At 43.5% G+C, this 15,785-nt stretch overlaps 1 protein-coding gene and 1 pseudogene across 4 annotated transcripts in view; one reads left to right on the top strand and one right to left on the bottom strand.

The window, feature by feature from the left end:
* Positions 1-15,785, bottom strand: part of DOCK9 (dedicator of cytokinesis 9) — a 279,755-nt gene that overhangs the window by 227,927 nt on the left and 36,043 nt on the right. The gene's annotated exons all lie outside the window — the stretch shown is intronic.
* On the top strand, positions 336-14,416 carry LOC121163555 (annotated as a pseudogene).

Raw genomic sequence — 15,785 nt, 5'->3', positions numbered from 1 at the left:
GGGACACTCAGAGACAAGGCAGCACTGCCCTAAGGGAGTCCGGACACCAGAAAAAAAGGGCGAGGACACAAATCATAATGGAATGGAAATGATCATCTCCTTCCTGGCTCCTGCTTCAAGCAGGACTCCCTAAGTTAGCAGTGTAGAAGAAGATGGCTCTATTCCTCTAATGCAAAGTGGACACTGATTTGGTAGTCCAGAGTTCATTTTCTGGCTCCCAGTCATTCTACTGATCACCAAGGTGGGTCCTGCAGAACCTCTCATGCAGAGGCATCTGAGAGTCATCAGTCACCAGTCAGGCTAGGAAGTGTCAGAGGCCCTGGGCACAGGGACGCATGGAGATGGTCAAACAGGACAACACACCGACATCAGCCAATTTCTCCTATGCTGCTAAACTGGTACTGGTAAGCAGATGTGGTTTGCACCTGATTTCTTTCAATTTCTTTGTGTTTTTAAAATGTTCTGCCACAAGCTAAGAATGAACTACATTGTCTAAAAGCACCATCTCTCAGAGGTACAAATTACAAGGTGCCTGTGGGATATTTTCTATGCAAGGATACAGATGGAGAATAACTCTAATGACATCTGGCCTTACAAAACACTGAAGAAGAGAACACTCAAATGCCAAGGAAGAGGCCACGTGGTTGCTTAGTACTAACAGAAGAGGTTGAAATCAGTCACAAGCCAAGAAAAACCACCAGAAGCTGCAGGAGGTTAGGAGGGCTTTGGCCCTGGAGTCTGCAGGAGGAATGAGCAGTTGCAAGAATTTTCTGGTGACCTTTTATGTGCAGTCTAGAATGGATCAGGCACCTTTGCTTCTGTTATAGCCACTACTTCTCAGAAGCAGCAAGGTGAGTAACATCTCCGCTCCAGAAACAGGTACTGACCTGCAGGGTCAGGCTGCAAGCAGCAGTACAGCAGACTCCTGCCCATACGTCCTTTCTTCTTACACCTCCAAACCTTCCCACACAGCCAGGGTCACAGCCTACTTACACAGTGCCCTGCCTCCTCTCTGCCTTCAGCTGCTTCCTTGGGTCCAGATGGACACAGTGACACTTCTCAGACTTCCAACTGGAGGACCTGAGTCCCACAGCCACCCCTGCTACCAACTGAGTCAGGGATGGTCTATGGGGAAAAGACTGAGCTCAGTTTAGGACAAAAATTGGAGATATGTAAGGGACATCTCTTGTAGGGGAGCTGCAATTCCCTGTTAAAAAGGGAAGAAATCTGAAAATATTTTCAAAACTTCATTTGCAATACACTAACATGCATGAGTTAACTATTCCCTAAGCATTTGTATTTTTAGAAGTTTTACTTTCAAGTGTGGCACAGAAAGGTTTGTCTCTGTTATCTAAATAGGCCAAAGATGGTTTTATGGGCCTAGGGCATTTATTTCTTCACTGCAGGCTGAGACCTGCTAGTTCAGAAGCCCACTGACCCCAAACTCAAAATTTTACACATCCAATTACTTTTAAAATAGCTCAGAAAAAGCAGATTCTTACCATTTAGCCTGTTGGACAGACCCTGTGAAAGCTCACCTGACAGCTGTTACCCACTGATAAGTTAGTCGGGCACGTACATGACCCCAAGCTGCTCCAGCCATTCTGCGCCCTCTGACCCAGGAGTTCCCCGCCACAGGCCTGGGTGGTGTCAAGTATGAGGAGTGTCTCCTCTCAAACAACTCTACCCAGACATCCTGCCAGAAAGTCCATGTGTCACTACCCTGCATGATTGTGGGTTGGTTTTTTATTTTTCCCCTTGGTCAGCCACAAATCCCTCAAACTCCCCATTCATTTCAACAAAACATTTAAACAAAATGAAGAAACACAGAAGGTATCACTGGTCTTTTCCTTGCCACACAAATAAAACTTCCTCTTCAGGCTGGCCTGTAAGACAATCAGCCCTGGGAAAACAAGTGCAGGCTACCGGATGCTGGGCACTGCCGGAGTGCAGACTTCCGCCTGCCCCGGTCTTGGGGGGACCCTGTGATTCCCCCACCCTAGCCCAACAGGTCTAGGCAAGCCATCCTCTCTCTATGGGCAGAAAGACCTACAGTCCTGTTTCCCTACAGCATCACATCCTGGATTGTCGGTGCCTTTAGCCTGCCATCACTGACAATATAGAACCAGCTGTGGAGGACTCACAGACCTCCAGGTAAGTGGAGGGAGACAGCCAAACAGGTACACAAACAAGGCCAGAGCAAACACAGGAGGTGACTAAAAGTGTGGTTGCCAGGGCTGTCTACATTCCTTACCCACCAAAGGGAAGTACAAGACTGAGTACATGCCAGAAGGAATGTGGGGTTTAAAGCAGTTCACAGTAGGAATGGAGAAAAGCCAGTGTTGTGACATAGTGGGCTAAAGCCACAGCCTCTGATGCCAGCATCCCATACGGCTGCCAGTTCAAATCCCAACTGATCCGCTTCTGATCCAGCTCCCAGCCATTGTGCCTTGAAAGCGGTGGAAGCAGCCTGCATTCTTGGGCTCCTGAACCCATATGGGAGACCAGGAAGAAGTGCTTGGCTCCTGGCTTCCACCAGGTTGCAGTCATTTGTGGAGAGCCAGCAGGTGGAAGATCTTTCTCTTTCTGTCTCTCTCTCCCTCTCTATAACTCTGCCTTTGAAATAAATAAAAGCTATCTTTAAAAGGAAGAAGAATGGAGGAAGCAGACTCCTTTACCCTGATTCATGGTACCCATATTCCTTCCACACTCAGTCCATCCTTTGAGTCCCTCCATTAACAGGCACAGCTGACTTCCATATTCACCCATCCCTGCTCAGTGACCCTCTGCATATGCTGCTACAGTAGCTGGGACAATAGTGCGGCCATCCCTCCACATGGGCCTCAAAGTGACACCTCATATATCACCTGGCACCAGAGGCCTCTAATAAATGCTTGGCAAATGAATGACCATGAGACACTCACTTGCCATTGACATCCAATTACCATGTAACCCAATTGTGATTCTTATTTATATGACTGATTAGTTCTGCAATAAAAAGGTCTGCTAACAATAGTTCGGGGAAATTTGGTATGGTTTGCCAGTCACAAAGCATGTCCAACTGCTGAAGCAACATTGCTGAACTTTCACAACTGGCAAGCTAAGGCCAACTCTGATTGCTCATTGCCCTGAATTTTCACTAAACAAATGCGTCTGTAATGCAGACACTGAAAAAAGCCACTGGTCTTCACTTAATCAAGAACACTGTCAGCAACTCCTCGACAGACAGTCTCCCTGATGTCTATCCCCGCAGCACCCAGCAGGATACTGGAACACAGTAGGACATCAATAAATGCTTACTGGAAGTTTCCTGCAATAGTAGATGCTTCCTCAGCTAAGTAATTTCAACCTCTGGGGACCACAACTATCCTCCAAACTGGTGAGAGCCCCTGCCAGGCCCAATTCACTCAGCACAAATAAAAGGGGCAATGAGAAAGTAACAATAGACCATTATTATGAAAACCTGGACTGCTTCCTAGTTCTTACTATAAGATACTACAGGCTAACTGCTTACTAACACTTGACAGATGCACAAATTTTACAACATACAAAAGCCTGGAACAATAAACAATTGAAATAACTTAAAAAGACGCATCCTCTGGGCTCCCTTGGAAGTCATTCTGTAATGACAATGAGTTGAAAAGCAAACATTTTCCCTCCACACAACAATAATGTATTTAAAACTTTGAATACAAGTAAAAGCAGCTTTTCTTATATTAACACATGGCTCACAGGAGCAGAACAGGATTTTATCAGACCATCAATAATTCCCATAGACACCATTTAACAGCCAGGGCAACAGACCCTCTTCAAGACAGACCCTTCCACAATGATACAGGGACCAACCCCACACACCGTTGGTGGGGTATCAACTAGTACAGCCAGTATGGAAAACAGTACAGCAGCTCTCTAAAATATTGAAAATAGAGCTGGTATGTGATCCAACACTCCATGACTGCATAGATGTATCCAGAGGAAATGCAATCAGTGTAGCAGGGATTCATCCCTGCTCAGCCATGTTTATTACAGTATGTTCACAACAGTCAACACAAGGACTCTGAAGTGCCTGTTCAAGGACAAAGAACATGTGATGTAAATACAAATACTACCCAGCTTCAAAAAGGAAGGCAAGCTTGTCATTTCTGGCAACACGGATCAACCCAGAGAACACTGACATAATGTTAAATGAAACAAACCAGGCACAGAAAGACAAATTATCACACAATCCCACCTGCGCACATATTCTAAAAAGTCAAGCACATAAAAGTTGAGAGCAGAACTGTGCTTACCAGGCCAAGAGTGTTAACTGACCCAATATTTTAGCAAGCAAGAGGAATCAGCTCAAGAGTGCTGTTACACAGTATGATTACTACAGTAAATAACAGTATATGAGTATTGCGAAAATCATTAAGAGTGGATCTACAGAGTTCTCACCACAAAGTATGTGATGTAGTGAGCTCAATGAGTCCACAGGGGATACAAATGTCAAAACAATATGTACATAATAAATGTCACTACTTGTCAATTACAAGGTAGGGGTCAGTGTTGTGGCGTGGCAGGTAAAGCCGTCACCTGCAACACTAGCATCCCATATGGGTGCCGGTTTGTGTCCTGGTTACTGTACATCCAATCCAGTCCTCTGCTAGAGTAAGGCGGCAGGAGATGGCCCATGTGTTTGGGTTCCTGCCATCCTCAGGGGAGACCCAGATGAAGCTCCTGGATATTGACTCTAGCCCAGCCCAGCCCTGGACAGTACACCCATCTGAGGGGCAAACCAGTAGATAAAAGATCTTCTCTGTGTCTGTAACCCTGACTTAAAAAAAAAAATCAATAAATCATTACATATATATTTTTAAGAGAAAACAAAAATACATTTAAAAACAGACACCTTACTGGATGTTTTTTAAAAACTGAACCAATGTATCTACCACAATAAAAAAAAACAGAAACTAACTAACATGAAGACACAAAAGGCAGGAATGGGTGTATCTCGGCTGGGCTGCAGACACAAGAGGCAGAAACAAGCTGAGTGACTTCTCCGGCCTGGCATTTCTTCATGGCACAGGTTTAGGGAGAAGGATGCCTACCAGCATGGAGTAGGAGGACTCTGACAACCAGGGCTGTAGCATCCCATAACTGAAGGCTTGGCCTCAGCTGGCACTTGCTGGGAAGAGGTTAACAGAGGAAGTCGTTTGTTGGCTTTGAGGTTTTAAAAAAGGAGGAAGGACTTCACACCCAGTGTGCTAACCCTATTAGCAGCACTCCAGATCGCAGCAATTAAAGGAAGGGTTGCCCAACTTGGCAAACCTGTCTTAGCAGCAAGCATTGCGTAGAACTTGGCCAGTTACAGGACCCCTACCTTTCAGAGAGGCTAAAGGTTCACAGATAAAGTGGTCCTCAAAAGCCACTCTTTGTCACTGCTTTCACTGGGTGTCTGTGTTTTATTTTATTTTCACACACACATAGTCAAACCCTGTTTTAGCAGAGTATAAGCTCACACACAGGTTTTTGTCTCTCTACAACTAATGCTGAGTTTTCAACCGTCATTCTTATACCCATCTATTCACCCCTTTCCTCTCCTGAAACGTCCAAAAACAGCTTATGCTTAACTTTAGGTTTGTGCTGGAAGGAGATGTTTCTTACCGTCTCCTCCACTTTAAGATCAATGCCCCAAGAGAAACTTCTCTCACACAGAGATGAGTATGAAGAGAACAAAAGGTAGATGAATCAGTTTAACTTCCCACATCCCTAGTTTAAAAAAACCCGACAAAATATTTATTTAAACCACGCCAAAATGACACTGGAATCTGTGCAATTTTTGGTGGCTGTGATCCACATAGCCACTAAAATAAATGAGTAAGTGAAGTGAGCTAAGCCCACTAGTAAACTCTGCTCAGTGGTAAAATTTCCCAAAATTACGTACTAATTAAAATATATTCCAGACGTTCCTGCAAGTGAAGTTAGATATATATATAAATATATATATATAATATATTTCTTTTTCTTCTGGATTTTCTCCGAAAGCGCAGCCTTTCCTACAGGACCACCTTGGAGACGAATGCTCCCAGAGATTCAGACTCCCCCCGCTGGACTCACGGCAGCCACAGTGACAGACACAGGGTTGGATGGGGCCCAGACCACCCGAGCTCACAGATTTCATATGGGTGGCATTGCTAGTAACAAAGCCCGCAAGTTAGACAGCTAGAATGGGGCCATGATTTTTCTTTTAAACATTTTCCCATTGTTTCTCACTCTTGGATGTCATTTGAAAGTGGTCCAGCAAAATAAATAAATCAAATAAATCAAACATGAACTCTGCGCCAAGCATGTTGTTGGGCTCAGTCATCAGATATGCACAGCAGCATTAAGCAAACAGTTCCTAGGCACAAACTCAACATTTCACTCTCTTCCTCTTGCAGCAGCAGAACTCCTGGTCCAATCACCAGCTCTCCCACAAACCTGCGGCCTGACAGACCCACTCAACGGGCAGCATGAGGGACACCAAGGGCAGCAAACCTGTTACCTTGTTAATCAAACACCGATGCTATTGACAGTCCTCCACAAAAACATACTCCATGGCGTTTCAGCATTCCAAGAGAACTCCATATGATGTGACAGAGTATTCATTTTTCTGCTTCTTTGTTTATGGTTCTGTTTGTTTTGTTTTATCCTGCCACAGAGCCATCCCGTAACAGGATTTGCAGTAATTTCAAAAGATGGAAAAAGCAAACCTGGCAAGAGCCTACAGGTGACCCAGATTCGGAGCTTCGCCAATTATCCCCACTCCTACTGGTCGACTTTTCATCACTTTGCTACTATCTGACCTCTACTCCAGAAAATAAGAGAATGCTGAACAATGCTCATTTCTATTTGCCAAAGTAACATGTTCAGAACGGGAAGTACAGCAATAATGAAGAGACCTGGCACCCGAAGCAAGTGTGCCCTGCTCACCGCACTCCCTCTGAGGCACCTCCCACCAGAGCCAGGCTGCTGCTCCTTGTAGTGCCCCCACCCCCGTTTCCTAACTGTACCCTTTCCAGACATTCCCAGTCAACTGTCTGCTATGATACATGAGAACAGCTCACTTTTCACACTCCCATCCTCCCAAGTCTCTGTAGGATCTCTTCATAACTTCATAAGAAATAATATACCGGGCTCAGTGCAATAGCCTAGTAGCTAAAGTCCTCGCCTAGCACGCAACAGGATCAAAGCAGTCAAGGACAGGCCAAAGCCTTGGGACCCTGCACCCACATGGGAGACCCAGAAGAGGCTCCATGCTCCTGGCTTCAGATCGGCACAGTTCCAGCCTTTGCGGTCACTTGGGGAGTGAATCATCAAACAGAAGATCTTCCTTTCTGTCTCTCCTCCTCTCTGTATAATCTGCCTTTCCAATAAAAATAAATATTTTTAAAAACCTCTAAAACCATTTTAAAAATAAGAAAGAATATACTAGCACCAACAGTTTCTAGTGACTTCCCACCTAACGAAGACGTCAACAAGAAGTTAAGTGCGAATCGCTGAAATTTGGCTTCACAAATATGTTTGGCATGATTTGAATGCCAATTAATCGTTCTGTTCCCTGACACAACAGGGAACATCGCTGGTGGCATTACTTGAGACTTTTGAAGCAGAAATGTATTTGTGGGCCCGGCGCGGTGGTGCAGTGGTTAAGGTCCTCGCCTTGCATGCCCGGGATCCCATATGGGCACCAGTTCTAATCCCGGCGGTCCGCTTCCCTTCCAGCTCCCTGCCTGTGGCCTGGGAAAGCAGTCCAGGACGGCCCAAAAGCTTTGGGAACCTGCACCCGTGTGGGAGACCCAGAAGAGGCTCCTGGCTTCGGATCGGCATGGCATCGGCTGTTGCGCTCACTTGGGGAGTGAATCATCGGGCGGAAGATCTTCCTCTCTGTCTCTCCTCTCTGTATATCCGCCTTTCCAATAAAAAATAAAAATAAATCTTAAAAAAGAAAAAAATATATATATTTGTGAAGCAAAAGTTCATAAACATGGCAGGAACTCTTTCCAACTTCAGAATAGCTGACTTAAGAGCAGGGGTGTGGAGGAAGGAAGAGGGTGATGCCCAAGGTTGCCCCTCACAGCAGGGGCCAGCCCAGGAAGTCTTTCTTCAGGAAGTCTTCTGTGGCCACGGAGCAAAAACCTACTAGAAAAGGACAAATCTGATTTGAGGAAGCCAACTACAACCTACTGATACAACAGCTAAATTTTTGAAAGCATAACTATCTGGCCAGGTAATAATCCTTAACAGATAAAATTCTATTTCATTAAGAAATGAGATTTCCCAAACAGCCAATGCTGTACATACTCTACCAGGTAAACATTACTATCATATCTACAAATTTCATAAGCAATTATGTCATAAGTGAAAGCTCTTAAGTTGATATGTGAATATATTTTGAAGCTCTCAGAGTACCTAATGCTTTCCAGGTTTCGAAATACAAGATGACATCTTGCTTACATGTTGAATCCCGTCTAAAATGCAAAACAGCAGACAGCAAATCAGGTAAAAGCAAATCAAAAATTGAAAGGCACATGGAATAAACAGCTTACCTGTGCCACAGACAAAAAAGTAATACCTCACTAACTCCTTAATTATAATCAAGTACCTATAGTTTACTCCAGGTTTAAGCCTTATAGGAGAAAAATAAACAAGACCATTTTTCCTTGTTTTGATACACAAGAGAAGAAACATCAGAAATCAGAAACCTGAATCAACTACACATGTTAGGAGCTTAAATAACTCACATATTCTCCCAATCATTCAACAAACATATAACAAGCATCCACAACAGCCCAGAGGCGCTGGACCCATTTCCACATCTATCACCCAGAGCAGCCGCCAGCCAACCTACTGCAAGAGACTGTCTGCTCTGCAAGGAGATCCCATTTCACATACATGGCCACTCAAATGCTGGCAACTCTTTGATCCAAACATGCCAGTGCCTCAAAACCAAAGGTCAAAGGTTTCCACATTGTGCTAGTGCATAAAGCCGAGCACAATCAACTCTCCTCCCAGGAGTTAACTTAGGAAGGACAGGGAGCATTGTGGAAGACTTTCTCCATCACCTGCCTCACACCCAGCTCCCTTGCCCAGCTCTGCCAAAGTCCCCCTATCTCACAACACAGAAGGATGCGAGCCACTGTGTTCTGGGTGACTTTTGGATCCTCCACCAACTGAAGCAACTAGAAGCAAACCTCACCAGTGGTGCCCTTGTTGTAACAATAGCCAACCACCATGTGCCTTCCTTGACTAGCTTTGAGTTAACTCAAACTCGACTTCCCAGGCTCTCTTCTTCCCTTATCTTATTCCAGGTCTGAAGCTCAGCCATGGCTCACTAGTTAACTGATTGCCACACGAACTCATGATCCATGTACAACATCCCTGCAACTCCTCCTGGTCCTGAAGCAGGCAGGAACTACAGATACACATCTTCAGCTAGAGAAATTTTAAAACACTTTTTATTCCCCGCTTCTCTTCAATCCCCTAAAAAGAACCTGACATCTTCAGCTTTCAGTCCACATGAAATACCACTCAAACAAAGAAAGAATGTCTTTCCAACACTCAGAACTTAACCCTATCAGAATGTTTACATATTGCTCACGGACACATAAATGTTTCAAGAAAATCAAGGAAAGCAGAAATACAAAACAAAGGGCACAGCCAACCTGACGGCCTCCAGACTGAGTCTGCGCTGTTGGCTACCCGTCCTTTCCACCTTCAATTCCCTAATCTCATGCACCAGAAGTGGTCCCATTATTTTAGGAGGATCCACTCACAACTCAATAAACAAAAATGAGATTTCCAGTTTGGAAAGAACATGTTTCACTCTACTAGTTAAAAAGAAATCAGAACTCACATTTTCTCATGATAAATCTGCCCACAAAAACATAAGAACCACAGGAAGCACCTCACAGGGAGGAGAAATGAGCTGGCTTTTTGAAAAACAGAAGAAATTCAAGGAGCACATAAGCCAAACTGATTCTCAGCCAAGTATCATTCCAGTATAAAGATTCAAAACATCCTTAATAACCATAAGTCATTAGCTGTCAGCATATCCATTTTGCTCCATGAAGTGCTTGTCCTATCAGCACAAAGAGACCTTCTGCTGGGGACTGATCTGCAGCCTGTGCAGCAACATGGATGGGCCAGGGGGAGTGTGCCCTGTCCAGCACCTGCACCTTCCTCCTCCAGAGGCTCTGAAACCGCCGCATCACCTGCTATCTGGCGTGCAGCTGGGTGGAGGAGCCGGGACACGCTAGCAGGGGTCACTTTTCCCTGAACTAGCACCCCAAATCCCCAGACTCCTTGACAAAGAGCTGGTCAATAAACAAAACACTGTGCTACCAAATCAAAGCACCAGGTTCTCCATTCACTTTCTCCACAGAAGACAGAGAATGGATTTTCTAATTATGTTTTTACCCAAGAGGCCTTTCACTTTTAAGACTGTTAGAGGAAGTAAAACTATAGTAAAGTTATTGATAACTACCAATCAAATATTATGTTTAGGAGGGTTTGTAAGTTCAGTGTCTGTGGGTGTCAGATCTTAAACCAGGTGTTTTTTACATTTCATCTTTCACCATTCAAGGTGAAGGTATACAGTAACAGATGCAAGTTGCCAGCAACACTGCTGCCCCATCCTGGCCAGAAACAGCTGCTGAGAATGAAGTTCCTGATCCTCCTGCCAACTCAACCATCAGAGGAACAAGCACAAAGCCTACAAAGCTGTTCTTCCGTTTGGTACCCTCTTCTCAACTCTATTCCCAACCTAACCGTCTGATCTCACAGAAAAACTAATTTACCACTAAGACACAGATGGGTTATTGTTCCCAGAAATAGATATATAATTAAAGAAGACAGCAGGAAGGTAACTATGGTCAACACAAATGAATTTTTTAAGCTTCTTCTGTCCAATGAAAATCATGCGTCCTTTGACCATTACCTCCCCGGTTCTGGCTTATTTAATGATATTCTCCAGGTTTATCCATGTTGTTGCAAACGTCAGGATTCCTTTCTTTAGAGAGGCTAATAGTCTTGCTGTGTCTTACACTGTATTTCATTATCCACTCATCTGTTGGTGGGCACATGGGTTAATGTCCTGTCTTAGCTATAGTGAACAGTGCTGTCACACAAGTGAGGGCAGGTAACTTACACTCCCAGTCACAGGATTGTTAGAGCTTGTGGTCACACTTTTAATTTTTTGAGGGATGTCCATAATGGCTGCACTAATTGACATTAGTATTACAAAATACTAAAAGGGCTCCCTTTCTTCCACATCTTCTCCATTTGTCATCTCTCCTCCTTTTGATAATAGTCATTCTAACAGATCTCAGGTGTGAAAAAGATTGAGCAGGAAGAGGGACTCATGCAGTGGTTTAGCACTCAGTGGATTAATGCTAGGGGCTGCTAGAACATGGCGGACATTAGATCCAATCATGGTGGCTGAGGGGTATGCCCAGTGGGAAGATTGTTTAAGTCATTCACTAGAGGCACATCTTCAAAATATAGTTTTCTCAAAAGGGTTACTTATTGAAGTCAAGCTCAGCCCAACTTCTCTCTCTCTCTAGCTCATGGGCTCCACCATGTCCAGCCTCCAAAGACACCAGACTAATGAGGCCGTAGATACTGACCTGTGAACTGTAAGCGGCATGGAAGCCAAAGTAAACCTTCCCTTTCCCAAGAAGCTTCCCTCGGGTAGTTTAAAGTAATGGGCAGCCGACTAATACAGAAGGATATCTCACTGCTTTGGTATACAATTCCCTCATCATTTATGGGATTCATCACCTTTGATATACCTCCTGGCGATATGGATATTTTCTTTTGGTGCTTTGCCCATCTTTTACCTACACTACCACTGTTTTGTTTTATTTTGTTTTGTTTTGTTTTTTAGTTGAGCTCCTTATGTGAGAATACTTCAAAATTTCATAGAAAAAAAATGTTTATTTTGGGGCCTGGTACAATGGCCTAGTAGCTAAGTCTTCAGTCTACATCTATCAGGATCCCATATGGGCACCAGTTCATATCCTGGTTGTACCACCTCCCATCCAGATCCCTGCTTATGGCCTGGGAAAGCAGTAAAGGATGGCCAAAAACCTTGGGACCCCAAACCAACGTGGGAGATCAAGAAGAACCTTCTGATTCCTGGCTTCCAACTAGCTTAGTTCCGGCCACTGTGGCCACTGGAGGGGGGGGGGGGGCACAGTGGGCAGAAAGTCTTTGTCCCTCCTTCTCTATAAATCTGCCTTTCCAATAAAAATAAATAAACAAATCTTTAAAATGAGATGAGAATAACTGTTCCTCTTTCAGGTAATCAATTAAAAAACAAAATTTTTAAAAATTTAATGTTTATTTTGGTACAAAAAAAAGTTTGCAATCCACACATATAAGGTGGTCTTCAAAAGCCACATAGCAAATATACATCATGAAAAAACTATGCTAGGATTTTAAAAATTCTGTACTAAAATAAATTTATCCTGCCATTCCATTTTTGCCATGAACTTCCTCAAGTACTCTTATACACTCTGGCTGTATGATTAGCAAAGATCTCATCCCATTCTGTTGATACAAATGAATTTCCAATGTTAGAATTAGCAGGTATCAGTAAGGATTACCCAGTGGGGTGATGTTTTTCCCACTACCCTTTGCCAAATTACTCCAGTATCCTATACTTTGTGGTCTCTAGGAGCCCAGCTCATAGATAGTCCTGAAAATATCACTTCTGACAACACCCTCCACTGTCCTCCCAAATCGCTGGCTGCTGACATCCCTCCCACTCCTCGCAGCTGCCACCGCACTCACCTATCTATTGGCCTTTCTAATGAAAATAACTTAAGCTACATAGACCTCAAGAACTTGATTAAATGAGAAAAATTAAGATATCATAAGGCCATCAAAATCTGAAGAAGAGCCAAGAAAATGCTTTTTGTTTTACTCAAGTATTATTTAAAATGAAAGTGATGGGTCATCACCCAGGGTCATTGTCCCACAGGGCCGTTTTGCAGCAGCCATAAAGGGGTGGTCAGCGAAGCAGGGACCTCCTTCCAAGCTGCTTGCCATGCTGCTTCTGCCCACAGGCTGTCAATGCAAGCCTGAATAAGAAGAGTAATTTCCTCCTTTCTTCTACGCTGTGGAGTATCAATTATACAGAAATACCACTGAGGGAAATACTCTTCAGGAAAGTCTGCATGTGCTCACAACAGATCACCTCCCAAATTGCCCTTCAAGTTCTATTTCCATTTGATAAGCCTGTAAACTCAGCATTGGCTCAGCAGGTCTGGGACAAAGTCAATTTCAGGACTCTCAAAATTGAATAATGTTGAATTCAAAGAGGTGACAGATAAAACTCAAAGCAGATAAAGCGAAAATTGTAGACCTTGATGGTAAAAGCACTGGCTCCAATGCTACAGAATGGAGGAAAATGGCAGTTTTAAGTAAGACATCTTCTGTTGCTATTCATTCCTTTTTGAAAAGAAGCATACAAGACACTTTAAAATTTATTCTAGTCTTGCAGAAATGGCTCTACAGCATGATACTATCAGAATTCCAGCAGAAAAAAAAAGCATGTAACTCGATAGCCTCCACATTATTTTTATTATACAGTATGATGGAATAGAACTTTTTAAAACATTAAATCAAAAGTTTCTACCTTCCTGAGAACATTCTTTAATAAACCCATTTTAAAACTCAAGAAAAATTGCAGCACTGTGTATTGCAACTTCCTGCACAAGTCATATTTGCCAAAAAAGGAGGGGAGAAAAAAGTCAGCACCTTGATAAATATTTCACATTATGCTTTAAAGTAGAAAATGCCAGACAGAAATTTAATTATTCAAACTCAATAAATTTAATTGCATTAAATGATCTAAAATGTTTTCTACAATAACTCTTTCTGGAACCAAGGAAATCATCTGGTTTTATTTAAGGCCAATGGTAAGAACTTTCTGAGGCAAAGAGAAACCTCTGTAACTCAAGATACTTGCACAAGGGAATAAAGAAACTGAGCCAGGGTCCCAGGTTTCAGCAATGCTAGGGGAATCTCCGTCCTGCTGGGGCTTGCAGTGAGGATCAGTTACAGTTACTGAGAAACCTCAGATTGTTACCTGGTGCCCAATGATAGTACAAAATGTGGCATGGGCCCTGCAGACAACACCACCAAGAGAAGCAGGGCATCCCTTACCCCTACCTCCACTCACCCACCCTCTATTGCCAAGAATATATCAGGTGGCTCTGGGAACAGGCTTCATTCAGCACTTAAAATAAAAACCAGAAAACAGACATGCAGGGCTTGGACAATCTCAAGAGATTATCTGTCCAAGACACTAAGCAAGAAAAGGAAAACTGTGGAGAGGCTAAGTCAAAATTTCTGCTTAGATCACTTTTCAACTTTTTTTTTTCTAGCGTAAAAGATGCTACAATACCTCCCCCCATGTCTTAAAGGATGTAACTATTCTGGAGGCTCACTCTAACATTTAGTCCATGGGCGTCATCCAGGACTATTTATAAACCCCCATGGCTGCAAAATTACAAACATCAGTGCTCTCACCTAGAAGCAAGCCTTGGTTCTACGCTAAGTACAACATGTAAATATCACCCTCCATTCGCTGAGATTCCCCACGGTGAATAATATGTCTAGCCTCGCTGAAGCTTGAGGCGGCGGCCTACACATCCCAGTGTCCCTGAGAGCTCTAAATCAAGATAACCTCCAGAGCAGGGGGACCCCAGAGTGGAGCAGGCAGACAGGAGGAGGCTTGTATCCCAACCCTGAAGACTCCTAGATCCTCACCAAGAACTATCAGTACAAGCTCCGAGAACTACATCCCAACTGCCAAGGAGACCACGGGGAATTGGAGTGCCTTCGAAGGCCAAGAACTCTGAGGTCACCCACATCCATTTGGATCTCCCACATGGGATGGAAGAAGCCCATAGCCTACCTTGGAGGACCCAAGGTCATCAAAACGACAACCAGAAGCACTGAGCGGTCCGCAGAAACAAAACAATAAATTTCCTTCGGGACTAGGGAGAGGAGCTTTCTCTGGTTCTTGCCTGGTGCCGACTTTGGGTCCCCACTCTCTCGTAATGACCATCAGAAACGCTCTAGAAACCCCTCAAAACAAACTAACAAACAAATAAACAACAAAAAAAAGAATAGATAGAGAACAGCAAGGAAAGCTTAGAAACAGGAAACTGGCAGTGGGTATGGGACACAAAGATTAGTTACTCCTCACTAGGGTTTTGAAGATTTCTCTGCACATCCCTCCTAAAACTGTTCACCTAAACTGCTGACATATGTCTTGTTAGAGTTACAGAGTTAGACTACCCGAAAAACAGCCAGGTTCTGCAAAATCATGCTTCAACGCTATAAACTGCTAAATATTAAAATTAAAATAGACATGAGACAGCTGAATAGTAACCTATAGCCATTTTAAGGTGTATAGAACCCAGTTGTATATAAACTAGTAATTGCAATGTCAATGTAGAAGTCATAGGATGTGGTTCAGAACTTGCACTCTGTTTTTCTCTCTCTCTCTCTCTTTTAACATGCTGGTTACACAATACCATGTCAACTAATTCCATTATGTTATAAATTGTTACTGATGTAATGTGAGGGCTTTTAATTGATCGGGATGGTACTCTGCCGGCTCTTCCTTCAGACCAGAAATGGTCTCCCCAAGAAACCGTTGAACTTATCTGTACAATAAGGTGCTGGACTCTATGCTTTGTTGATGCTTGCAATGAAAGAATATCAACTGAATTTGAACTGTGGTAATGCAA

This window comes from Ochotona curzoniae, unplaced genomic scaffold (assembly GCF_017591425.1).
Source record: "Ochotona curzoniae isolate NIBS_2020 unplaced genomic scaffold, NIBS_Ocur_1.0 contig_64, whole genome shotgun sequence".
NCBI lineage: Eukaryota > Metazoa > Chordata > Mammalia > Lagomorpha > Ochotonidae > Ochotona > Ochotona curzoniae.
Note: the sequence above shows the minus strand (reverse complement) of the source record. Positions and strands in the feature narration are given on the sequence as shown.